General features: G+C 38.8%; 1 protein-coding gene across 5 annotated transcripts in view; it reads left to right on the top strand.

The window, feature by feature from the left end:
* The first annotated feature begins 1,468 nt into the window (after positions 1-1,468).
* The window catches only part of PLCE1 (phospholipase C epsilon 1), a 341,969-nt gene continuing 329,326 nt past the window's right edge, over positions 1,469-14,111 (top strand). For all 5 annotated transcript variants that reach the window (XM_063434573.1, XM_063434570.1, XM_063434572.1 and 2 more), the window contains exon 1: positions 1,469-1,573. The gene's annotated coding sequence lies outside the window, so the exon portion shown is untranslated. The remainder of the gene's footprint in view (positions 1,574-14,111) is intronic.

The following is a 14,111-nucleotide window of genomic DNA, read 5'->3' as shown; positions in this document are numbered from 1 at the left end:
AAATTGCAATTCAATTTGTGTCTTCATTACCTGCTAAACACTTTCCATATGGCCATGATCACATGCAAGACAAGATCCGCAGGCACAAGGCCTGGGAAAGCAAATGTGAAGAAATCAGAAGTACAGGTAGAATTCGCTGACTTTAAATGATTCATACACATGGAAATAAGCAAATAGAATGTTTCCAATTCTTCAAATTCATGTCTCTAACCATCTCACCAAACACGTTTTCTTACCCAGAGACTGAACCAGCAGGACTGTTTCTGTGAAACCTTCATATTTCTAGAACATTTAAGGCAGAATATATATATTTCAAACAATTGCAACATGATAAATGTGAAAAAAATTAAGAGATATGAATGCATATATATTTAATCCACAGAATAGCCAGAATATGAGTAGACCCATGATCGCCCATATTCTTGCTACCCATAGATTATACTTTGCTGTTGTTGGTGCACACAGACGTGAAGTTTTTGTTTTATATACCCGAGTGGGGTTGTACTGCACTGTGGGATACTATAGCTTCTGTTCTAAGAAAATCCTACCCATTATAGTTTCTATTATTATTATTATTTACAAAGCGCCAACAAATTCTGCAGCGCTGTACAATACTGTTGACATGAATGGTACAAAATAGGAGTGTCAGCCAGGAGTAAATACATAAGGACTGTCTATCAAACCTGGGACTGTTGGGAGGTGTACAATTGAGAAGAGGAGTTTTTTTTTTCTCTCTCTAAATGTTATCAAGTGATGTCAATTTGATATGTTGAAACTCTTAATTGCTTTGCACTTGTAGCATTTGAATTCTGCGTACTGCAAAACAACACTTATCAAGTACTGTCCTTCAGCATGACAAAATATGCTTCTAAGAAGAGCAACCCAACTGTACATCCATTTCCTAACATGAACTCTCTATCTGCACCTGTCTGTCTGTCAGAAAACAAGTTTTGATGTTGCAGATTTTTTACAATTTTGTTACACTATGTCCAGATTAAGAACAAAATGTACAACAATTCTTTCCTTTGGAACATTGCCATTTTGGAGAGTATTCCTATTCCCTTAATTGTAATTTGACACTTGGAAAAAAAAAGTTAACCATAACTGCTTTTACTGTATTATCTCCTAACATATTTGTATGGAGTTATCTAAAAAAAAAAAAAAAAATTAAAAAAATAAATAAAAAATAAAGTTTTCTACATGTCAGTGGCAAATCAGGAGTGTGAAAATATTGACATTTCCTCCCTTTTTTTTTTAACACTGGGTTTCCCCTCTGCTTGCCATCTCTCCCCCTCTGCTGTCCACATGGCTTGGCTGTCTGATCAGTAGTGAGCCATTTAGCTTGTTAGCTCAGACATTCCAATGCTGTGAGGCAGCACTGTCAGAGCTGGTCACCCAGCCCAGTAATTACCAGGCAGCAACACCCCAGCCCACATCTACTGAACTCCCCATTCACAACATACAGGGATACTATGGCTACAAACCAGTGCTCAGCACTGCAAGGACCTGAAACCTCCTATAGCCCAAGATCACAGCTTGTACATGCAAGGAAACTTCTGTGTCCAGCCCAGGGGTAAGAGATCTATCATACAATGTGATCTGCTGATTGAGAGACCAGCTGCAGCCTTGGCCAATTCATTGGGTTACACAGTGATTTGTTTGCTTTACACAACGTGCTCTGTTCTGCTCCTGAATATTTGCATACAAGCACCATGCAGAGCCTGCACTTTAGTCTTTTGTTAATGTTCCATTCTGGCAGAGTGTTCTTTATGCTATTATACTCAGTTACTATATTTGCTACATTAGAACTTTATATTTTGTGCACACAATAGAAATGTTATTTGCATCTAACTTTATGTTTTGTCTGTTGTTTTTTTCAGTCAGTGGCTTTTTTAATGGTTGTTTACTGAAATCAAAATGTATTCACTTATTCTGTACATTATGGTGAAGTTCAGAATCGAAATTTATAAAATGTATAAGGCGATTTAATCTAAAAATTTACAAGGCGATTTAATATATATATATATATATATAATTTTTAAAAAACGTTTTGGTAAAAGTGTATTTTAGCGTATTTTATTATTTACCGTTTCGTTCACGTGCATTATAGTGTTTAAAAAAATAAATAAAAAAAATTGCATTGCTATTATGGTGCACACCCATTGCAGAGCACCCATTTCAGAGCACACTCACTGGCCCAGACAGAACCCATTGCAGAGCTACCTCACTGGCCCAGACAGCACCCTCACCCCATTGCAGAGCTACCTCACTGGCACCGACAGCACCCATTGCAGAGCACCCTCACCCGGTTGCAGAGCTACCTTACTGGCACAGACAGCACCCATTGCAGAGCACCCTCACCCCATTGCAGAGCTACCTCACTGGCACCGACAGCACCCATTGCAGAGCACCCTCACCCGGTTGCAGAGCTACCTTACTGGCACAGACAGCACCCATTGCAGAGCACCCTCACCCCATTGCAGAGCTACCTCACTGGCACCGACAGCACCCATTGCAGAGCACCCTCACCCTGTTGCAGAGCTACCTTACTGGCACAGACAGCACCCATTGCAGAGCACCCTCACCCTGTTGCAGAGCTACCTCACTGGCACCGACAGAACCCATTGCAGAGCTACCTCACTGGCACAGACAGCACCCATTGCAGAGCACCCTCACCCTGTTGCAGAGCTACCTCACTGGCACCGACAGAACCCATTGCAGAGCTACCTCACTGGCCCAGACAGCACCCTCACCCCATTGCAGAGCTACCTCACTGGCACCGACAGCACCCATTGCAGAGCACCCTCACCCTGTTGCAGAGCTACCTTACTGGCACAGACAGCACCCATTGCAGAGCACCCTCACCCTGTTGCAGAGCTACCTTACTGGCACAGACAGAACCCATTGCAGAGCACCCTCACTGGCCCAGACAGCACCCTCACCCCATTGCAGAGCTACCTCACTGGCACCGACAGCACCCATTGCAGAGCACCCTCACCCCATTGCAGAGCTACCTCACTGGCACCGACAGCACCCATTGCAGAGCACCCTCACCCTGTTGCAGAGCTACCTTACTGGCACAGACAGCACCCATTGCAGAGCACCCTCACTGGCCCAGACTGCACCCTCACCCCATTGCAGAGCACCCTCACTGGCACACAGAGCCCCCAATGCAAGGTATTCCTTTGAACGCACCGCACTCATTGTACTATGCACATACAGCACCCAGCGCAGCGCCCACGGAGGTCTGGAGCTCTTGCCCATTATCCCAGACACAATGTTTTTACTTTAATAGTGACTGTTAATAATAAAATACGCTATTTGCTTTTTGTAAAATTGAAAAATAATAAAATACGCTAAAGTACACTTTCCCAAAGTTTTTCTATTTAAAATTCTTATTTGTCATAATTTCCTGTTTCGTGCATAAATCCATTCTGTAAAGTTTTGATATAGGAATATTTGAGGCAGGCTAATAACAACAACTTCACACACTTAGTGAAAATATTATTACATATCTGCATTTGTGAATTTATTAGTCAGACTGGATTAACCTTGAAGAATGTGTGACTAACAGGGTTATTCACTATAGTGGGACTTGTCAAGAAATTAAAGTGAATTTCAAAGGCAAGGCCAAAATAGCCAAACTCGAAAGAATATCCAAGTCACCTCTGCTTTCAGTTTAGCTACTTTAGTCTTAAGTTTGACATTCGTTTTATATTGCAGACATTTCTAATTTTAATGATTAACATTGAAAGAATTAATAGATATGTCATACTGAGAATACTCTGACCTTACTGCAGTAATATTGTAAGAAACATGTATTTTTGTATTCTTTTTATTGCCATAAAATTAGTTTAAAAAAATCAAACTGCATCCTATTTTCCATTACAATGAGTGAATATCACTTATATGTATTTAAGAAAATACTTTTCACACCTCAAAGGTTTAATCCTATTTTACAGGTAAACAGAGTATTGGAGGTTGAGATTTGCAGAACAGAACGTGAATAGCTTTTTGTTGTTGAGTGGCAGCACATGACAACTGCTGCTTGGGGTATATAGAACTCATATGCTGTAGGATTCCTAATTGATTGGCTTGCAGTCTGTTAATATTATCATGATGCTTACTGGTTACCGCATGTAGATAATCCATCTGTATTCAGGGATATGCACTAGAACAGGGGTGTGCAAAAGGTAGATCCCCAGATCTACGCCTCCCATGATGCTTTTAGAATGCCTTTACAGTTATTATTATTTTATTTATATAGTGCCAGCAAGTTCCGTATCGCTGTACAATGGGTGGAAGCTGTAGTTTTAGAACACCTGGGGATCTACCTTTTGGGCACCCCTGCTCTAGAAAATCTTCAGGTATCTATGGTCACTTTGATTTACCACATCAACCTAGGAAGCTGTTTAATTTTTATTTTTTTCCTGGATGTGACAGGTGAGAGTTTTAGTAAGTCCCAGCATGCAATTTGCAGTAATAATTTGTACTGCTAGCTTTAACGTCTGAAGATGTAGGTGCATGCATGTGCTGGGAGGCGGACCCTGAATTAATTCCTACTGCAATTATGTTAATTTATTCCTTCACCTAATCCAGAGAATTTAGTACTAGGAACCCCATGCAATTAGATTCCGGTTACCTACAACTTAATAGCAATTACATCCATACAGTCTGCTTCATTTCTATGTCTTAAAATACACATCTCAGTTTAATATGGAATCGAGGTGCAGGGCTGCACTGTAGTCACCAAACCTTTTTTTTTTTTTTCTGTTCAATTCTATGTTTCTACAAATCTTTCTGTCATTTTTTTCCAAAAGATCTTGTATCCTAGTAGCTTCAGTCCGAGTATTGAGAAGGGAGCTAGAGTCAGTAATTGTACTAATCCTATAACATTTGCAACAAAAGCCAGAGATGTGTCTGGCAGTTCTTTGTTCTTGTTCAAGAAGATCTGTTGAAGATATTTATTGGACTGGTTTGCAGTCTTGAGCATGCGGGAAAGTCTAGAAATTGTATTTATGGTAGCACAGCTCCCGGATACTTTATTTGTCAGTACTTAAAGAGAGAAGCTGTTGACATTGAGGACAGAAGTTCTCACTTTTCTTCCTACGGATGCCATGATTGATTTCATCCTGTCATCTGGTTGGTTGTTTAAAGAAAACACAAAAAATATCAAAACAACCAACCAACCTGTCAATGGTACAACCATCAACCCAACTTGAGCTTCAATTTGAGTTTGATCTTTATTTTAGTCAAAGTCGCTGTTCACATTTCCTCTTTACCTACCTAAGAAGTACCAAATTGCAATCAATAATCGGGTATAAGGTGGCACTCAGGAGTTGGTGGTGATGGTATCTGAGAGCAAGCCCCCAAATTCTTAATGTAGAAAATGCAACAAAAGCAATAAAGATACAGCACTGATAGAGATTTAGATATGTAAAAAAAGTATATTTTTTAGCACACAGAAAAGATAAGGTCATACTCCTGAGACCCATTCTCATGAATTCTACTTCTTATCTATAGCACATATGTTACCTTTTGGAAGAATGTACCTGTCTGTACCACTTTCTGTAAAGCCCTTTTATTTCATCCTACTCATGTCTAATATCTTCATACCTTCAATACCTCCTACCTCATAATCTTTTAAGACTCTATAATCTATTTATGAATTTACATTTGTTCCATCCCCTCCACTATACCGGAGTATTAGATCATTCTCTTTAGCTTCCCTTTTCCTCAATAATAAACGCCAGTTATTCATATTTTGTAAATGTGTACAATTTTAATTCAGGTATCAATTCACACTTCGCATATAAATTGTCGGTAAATTTGTAAGAAAGATCGACACCTCTCTATTTTTTTTCGTCAAGATAATTATAAGAGAAATGCTCACCTCAAAGGCTGCGGCATTGGATATAATGATAGCTACAGATACCATTTTATTGCTTCGAGCCCTAAAGCGTGCAATTTTTATGAGCATCCGTGAATTAAAGAGCAGAGTGTTCACTGTACTTTTAAACCATTGATGCATTTTGATTATATGTTCGAAAAGTGCAAAGGAACAAGCTTAAGTTTGAAACAATATGCCTCGTATTTGCAACATCCTACTGGAATCAAGGTGCTTTTCATACGTCAACGGTTGAATTTGATCTCCGGTAAAAATACATATTTTTTATTAAATTTTGATTTTAGCTTCTATTCAGCATTCTATTCATTCTCCCAAGTTGTGTTTGTAGTTTGCTACTCCAATCCTTAGCTTTCTACCTGTCCTTGATTGTCCCCTTATACAAGCAGGCTGCCCTCTATAAATTCTAAACTTCTCACCTGTGAAATGGAATAGAACATATGGTACACAAGTGTAACATAAAACCGTAAGCATTTGTGCAGATTTTGCAGTGTGTTTATGTAGAAATAATTATAATTTACTGTAGTGCATCACCTGTATATTCTACGTTGAACTTTGCATAGACCCCTTTGGCACAGAAACTCGAGAAATCGTGTCTCCACAAGTATCCCAGAGTTCCCAGCTTGATATGCAAATAGCACAGAAACCTAGCAGGTTCCCTTAGTAATGGACGCTGTGTTAAAAACAACTGTTTTAAGCCATAACATAGATTATGATCCAATAGGACCGTTGGCCAGAAACCAGCGATGGATTGTACAGTTTCAACCATTTTGGGACCTAGATATATATTATATATAGAAACACAGTAACATAGAATGTGGCGGCAGAGAAGAACCATTCGGTCCATCTAGTCTGCCCAATTTTATACATACACTGAACAAAATTAAAAAACGCAACACTTTTGTTTTTGTCCCCATTTTTTTCATAAGATGAACTCAAACACCTAAGACTTTTTTTCTATGAACACAAAAGTCCTATTTCTCTCAAATATTGTTCACAAATCTGTCTAAATCTGTGTTAGTGAGCACTTCTCCTTTGCTGAGATAACCATCCACCTCAGAGGTGTGGAATATCAAGATGCTGATTAGACAGCATGATTATTGCACAGGTGTGCCTTAGGCTGGCCACAATAAAATGCAACTTTAACTTTGGAGAGAAATAGGCCTTTTGTGTACATAGAAAAAGTCTTAGATCTTTGAGTTCAGCTCATGAAAAATAGGGGCAAAAAGTGTTGTGTTTTATAATTTTGTTCAGTGTACAGTCCCTGGCCTTATCATATATATAAAATTGCCTTATTCCTATCCCATATAATGTGACAGCAGGTAAGAACCATTCAGCCCATCTAGTCTGCCCAATTTTCTAAATACTTTCATTAGTTCCTGGCCTTATCTTATAGCTAGGATAGTCTTATGCCTATCCCATGCATGCTTAAACTCTCTCACTGTGTTAACTTCTACTACTTCAGCTGGAAGACAATTCCATGCGTCCACTACCCTGTCTGTAAAGTAATACTTCCTGATATTATTTTTAAACCTTTTGTCCCTCTATTTTAAGACTATGTCCTATTGTTGTGGTTGTTTTTCTTCTTTTAAATATATTCTCCTCCTTTACTGTGTTAATTCCCAAAAGTTGTGTTGATTATTTTATATATAATGGTGTGTATTCAGATATCTGAAAGATCGGTAAGAACACATGAAAAGCAGTGTGTAGATATAAACCACTTTATATGTGTCAGTACATGGAATAAGTTTATTTAGTTTTTTTTTTTTTTAAGAAGCCGTGACTTCCATCATTATGCTATACTAGGTTCCAGCTGGGCAGTCAGCAAATATACAAAGAGTCGTGGTTTGGCAGGTGTTCTCTTGGCTTCAATCTACTTTACATTTGACATTGCTTGTCCCGTTTTGCTCTGCTTTAGATTGCTAGGATTTGAAGTAGATTTAACCACTCCAAAGCAGAGCACTACTAAGAATCGCATTCTAGAATTGTGGTGAAAAGTAACCAGAGCATTCTAGAGGAGAAGGCAGAGTCCAGCAGCAACATATCGGGAAAATATCTTCTCGGGAAACAACTGTCCCTGCTTTATGACTGAAGCCAGAACAGATGTAAAAGAAGAAAGAAAGAGAGAACTATTATAGGAACACAATTTTGAGTAATTATGTACATTTTTACAATTTACATTTTTATCTTGTCTTTAACCACACACTCTGCTTGCATTTGTGGCCTGTGGTATCATCAGGATTCATCTGGAGTCTTTGTGTTTTGGAAAGTAATTACCAAGATTACTAGTGGAACAGCTTTTCCACAGGTGGGAAGCCAGACACACCTATTGTGTCTGGCTTGGTACCAAAATATTTAGAGTCCGGATAACTTTCCTCCAGCTTCCTCTTTGTTTTTGGTTAGGTCTTCACACATTTGTTGTTGGGTTTCTCCCCCTTTTTAATCTTCTTCATTTTTTCTTTCTGAGTGAAATTCCACTGCTCAAAAAAATCTGTTTAGTAGATCTACACTAATGAAAAACCTCCCCTTCTAACCTCACCCAGACTTTCTGTGGCTGTCCAATCACATACTTCCCAATGCAGCCCATTGAGCAAGTGCCTACCTCTTGAGTTTAGCTCCACAAGGTAAAATGCCCAGTTGGCCAATTGACAGCCAAGAGGTGTAACCTGGTTAATTTTTAAAAGTACAATTTACTCCTGAAGTTTGCCTTTTGTAAAATGAAAAAAAGAGGATAAACTCAACACACTGCGCCATTGGCTGTCTGGCGTCAGACTCCAGTTTTGTACAGAAACAATATTTGCCAGACCTGAACTTAGTTAAACCTCCAGTAGTTGAGGTGTTAACATCTGTGCATAGCATAACTCTGCACATACAGACTACATGCACCATAACCACTTCAAATCAATGAGGTGGTAAGGTTGCTTGGAGTAAACGTTTAAGTACTTATTTCCTTTCCATTCCACAAAATATATTATTTTAATAAGTGGGGAAAAAAATCATTCTTATAATATATATTTATCTTTTTTCTTCTTCTTGTTGGTTGGCTTGCCATGATGTTAATATACATGTATTATAATTCTTCTGTGTGTCTATTAGAAACTTATGTTTTCTTTAGGTTTATTCTACTTATAATTACTAATATAAAATAAGATAACAAAGGATGTTACAGGATGATGGATGTTCAACAGCAGATATTAATTGTTGGACTCCAGTTAAATAAATGATGTATGTGACGAAACCTTTTTCTTTATAGTTACACAAATCAAATACATTCATATGAATCCTATTGGTTCAGACAAAGAAAGCCATGTGACTTACTGATACCATCGTTACTCATGCTTACTCCAGACGCCTGGATCTCATGTGAATAGAATATGCAAGATTCCATATAATATCTACATTTTATCTATATTTTAATTTGCCTCTGCCCATTTGTAATGGTTTAATGATTTGCTATTCCAGTTTGTGGCACAAATCGTTTATTCAGTTTATTTGACCATCCAAAGGTCTAATGGTGTGCAAAGCATACCTCTGTCATAGACAGTCCGTGTTGCCAGGTTTTTACTGTGACAATATCATGTTTGTCACTTTGAATGAACAAGAAACTACTTATTCCCCTTTTAAGTTCTGTAATGTGAATTGCATATCTTAAAGGAACACTATCGTCACCTAAACAACTTTAGCTAAATAAAGCAGTTTTAGTGTATAGATCATGCCTCTTGGGTTTCACTGCTCAATTCACTGCCATTTAGGACTTAAATCACTTTGTTTCTGTTTATGCAGCCCTTGTCACACCTCTCCTGACGATGATTGACACAGCCTGCATGGAAAAAAACTGGTTTCACTTTCAGTCAGATGTAATTTACCTATAACAATTGTATCTCTTTCTCTGTAAATTGAACTTTAATCACATACAGGAGGCAAGCAGGGGATACGAAAATCTAAATTAAACAGAACTTGCAATAAAGGAAGGATAAACTTTAAATGACTCTTTACAGGAATTGTTTAAGAAGGCTGTGCGAGTCAGGTATGACTAGGGTGTGACTAGGTGTGACTAGGGTTCAATAACAAAGTGATTTAACTCCTAAATGGCAGAGAATTGAGCAGTGAGGCTGCAGGGACATGATCTATACACCAAAACTGCTTCATTAAGCTAAAGTTGTTTTGGTGACTATAGTGTCCATTTAAGCTGTTGGAGCTGAAGGGTGGAATATTTTTATTTATTTCACAATGTTAGGGATTTTGTAGATATTGGTTGGTGATTGCACTTCAGATAGTGCATATGTAAGACAGAGAAAAGGCCTTCTTGACAAGCTGAAACGCATTAGTGTTTTTATATGCTTTTTATTGTTTTTTTTATAAAGTTACTTTTTACCTTCCTTGTAGATCTTGTTGATCAGAAATATGTAAGCAGGATTTATTTATTTTTTATTCCACATGGTTTTGTCTACAGAGAGCACTATTTTGTCTTTTTTTTTTGTCTAACACAATACGGCTGATTACATCTGGCTGAATATTACCCCAATATTACCCCCTTATTGGAGCCACACAAGGCTCTGAATCATGGGAGTGCATGTATTATACATTTATATAACTATCCAGAGCTGTATTACATGCTACACTATATATTGTTTCAATATTCTGCTCTATATTTCATACACGCGTTGTGGTGAAGACCTATATATGTTATAAGAATCAGGGGCGTACCTAGAGCACTTGGCACCTGGGGCAGATCCTGTGTTTGGAACCCCCCCCTCATACAAATGTTAAAAAACACCCACTAATTTATTTGAATGTTTTCTAATGTTTGTTTGTTTTCTTAATTGTCTTGTACAAAACCCTGCCCGGTCCCCCTTCTACAAAACCCCTGCCCAGGCTCCTGTTTACAAATCCCCTGCTTCCTTTTACAAAACTCACCTTTTCTGTAACCCGTGGCCACCGGACCCACACCGGATCTGTGCAAAGACACCTGAAATTGTTAGATATGCTTTAACTTTAATAAAATATTTGTTTCTCTCACAAGTCTAACATTTTTACGAACATCCAAATGAGCATTTAGAAAGTAGTAAATGTGAATGTATTATTGTAAAGTACCCAGTGCATCCATTAATTGTTCCATGCAGGTTATAAATTCTGTTAGGAAAAAAGCATTTACCAGTAGCACTTATAGGTCATGCCCTTTAAGGGGATTACATGATGTAAAGATCACAGCTAAACATAAAACTATAATACTGTAAATGAACTGGAACAATACACAATAGAGGAAAGGGCATATTAATTAACACAGATAAGTGAAAACTGGAATCCAATACTGATATTCAGAAAATAAAGTTGACACCAAACTAGGTCATCTCATAAATCTCTTGCATAGTTAAGAGTACACAGGTCTAGTCCTTTGAGCTAATTTTGTAGACATGAAAGAAGGTGTAGCCAATCATGCACATAATTAAGGTAAAGAAAAGGCCAAAAAAAGATGAAAGAAATATCAAAAAGCCAAGAAGTGTCACTGAATGCAATTAAAATATTAGCAGTACTACAAAAACCTTTCATGGAGTAGAAAAAAACATAATTAAGTCAGAGGATTTATGGTATGTAGTGCATTTTCCATGGTAACAGAAAGCATCACAGCCGCGCTATGCAACCAGATAGAATCTTTAAGTAGTGATACTAGTAAAGTAGGATATATTGTATTGTTGCGTGTTCTGCTGCAATTTGTTCCTGTGTTAAAATGGCTTTAGTCAGCGTACCCACCTCTGTTTTTGGAATATTTCAAATTAATCAAGTTCCTACCACATTGATTATGTCTAATTAACATTTATGCATTACCAATGTAATGTTGTACCCAATCTGGCTAACATTGATTAGGAGAAAGCGTTAGAAAAACCCACCCATAGCACTCTCATTATATTATATAAGAAACCTGCATTTGCACAAAATCCGGTGAAAATGGCCAACTTACGATCGGGATGGGAATTCTCATATTTTACTAAACCGTGATCCAACGGTTGGTGTTATATGAAGAGTAACACCCACAAAGACGAGGAAACAGCAGTGCTGGATTAGAGGTCATCTTTGGTGATCTCTCAATATTTGAATATTTACATTGAATATATCATGTATATTTAAATGAAGTATTCAATGCATTTGGGGGGGGATTTAACATATGTTTTGCATGTGCATGATAATTTCAAGTAATAATTCCCCGCTTGTCATTGCAAGGGTTGACCATATGGTGGCTGGCCAGCACTTGCTATCCAGCCGCTACATCAAATTGTAAAAAAAAATAAAAAAAACAAAAGTGGGTTAATTTGACCTCCGTATTACTATTAGGTAGGTGTAAAAATGTGTAAAATTGTTTGATCTTCTTACGGTAACATGTAGTGGTTATGGTGCTTAGAGTCCACATTTAATGCTAATATTTTTTTTAAGAATGAATCTACTGGAACATGCAGGGATTCATATGCCATTAATTCCTACTGAGTTGGGGATTTATGGAATTTCAATAAGACTACCTTTTAAGAACCAAAATAAATCACGAGGCCAGGGTTGTCTGTGAAATTTCATCCACTTCTTCGCTCCTGAAAGGACAGAACAAACTAATGACATTTAGAAACAGGTTACATTTTTTTTATGTATTATTAACAAAAATCATGAAGCTCTACTCTCACTACAGCCGGGGGTGTCCTTGTGTTATCTGCTAACACAAAAACAAGTTTTTGATTGTCGGTTGAAAAAAAATGTGTGCTCCTGTTTGTTTTGCAATACGCACTGTGTGTCTGTGACCTTTTCTTCATGTTTCCATGTTTGTTTTTCTTTCTTTGGAAAGCTGCTAATATGCCCCTTTTAACCCACAGTCAAAAAACCAATATGGTATATTACTTGTAAAAATGTATGTCTAGGTTACAGGGGTAGGCAACCTACGGCACTAGTGCCATGCACGGCACTCGAGGTGCCTTTGCACGGCACTCAAGGCTACTAGAGCCAAACAGGCTCTGGCCTATCAGGAGTCCCAGTAAAACAGGCTCTAGCTTATCAGGAGTCCCAGTAAAACTTCAGATATCTGCTAATCCGAAAAGGTGGTGAAGGACAATCCTCAATTTATGCATTGCAGCATGTAGAGGAAGTGATCTCAGATCACTTCCTCCCAGCTCTTGTGAATGGGAATCCACACCGTAGTAGAGCAGCACGCAGTTGCAGCTCCTGTCTTTGACATGTACCTGGCCGGCCTGGTCCCCACTGGAACCCAGGGAACCCACCCACACTGCTAGATACACACAGAAATGCAGAATAACCCTTCCCACCATACAAATAATATGGACAGCCCACACACAAACATACACACAATTTGAACAAACGCAACACCACTAACAATCCACATACATGCACACAACCCCACATGCAGCCTCTCACATGCAATACCCCAAACAGCCCCCACACACTACCAAACACACAATGTGACATATCCATCCACACACACAATTCCACAAGCAGCCCCCATACACAGCTTCATATGTATCATACACAATACCATAAACTACTCAGAAACATATACAATATACTCATATACGCTCATATACGCATAAACGCCCATAAACATATACAATACATATACAATACTCATATACAAAACATATACAAAACATATACAATACTCAATATACTCATATACGCTCATAAACATATACAATATACTCATATACGCTCATATACGCAGGGCCGTCTTTAACGTGGGGCAAACGGGGCAGCTGCACCGTGAGCCCCGCTGGCCTGAACTATTTCTCACCCCCCCCCGGCCGGTAATCCGCACACTAAGGAGGCCACCTGGCTGGCCCATGCACAAAGGGCCACCCAGTGGGCTTCTGTCAGCAGGGGTCTGGTCGCGTGCTGAGGTGCTTTAACAGCGCGAGTGGGCCCCTTGCTTTTTGGCAGCAGGCTGGGAGGAAGGGACTGCCATGCATCACTTCCTCCCACAAAGAGAGGGGCGCGCAAGAAAGAAGAGTAGGCAGAGTGGCGGGGGGCTAGACGAGAGAGCCAGACCCCAACTCCCAACACCTTCAGCCACCAGCAGGAAAGGTAGGAAACTGGAGGGTGGGTTTTTAAAGTGTAAATTTTGTGTGTGTTAGTATGCTTGTGTGTGTGTGTGTGTGTGTCAGTATGTCTGTGTGTCTGTCTGTCAGTGTGTGTGTCAGTATATCTGTGTGTGTGT

Source organism: Pelobates fuscus, chromosome 10 (genome assembly GCF_036172605.1).
Source record: "Pelobates fuscus isolate aPelFus1 chromosome 10, aPelFus1.pri, whole genome shotgun sequence".
Lineage (NCBI taxonomy): Eukaryota > Metazoa > Chordata > Amphibia > Anura > Pelobatidae > Pelobates > Pelobates fuscus.
This window is presented reverse-complemented; position numbering and strand designations above follow the sequence as displayed.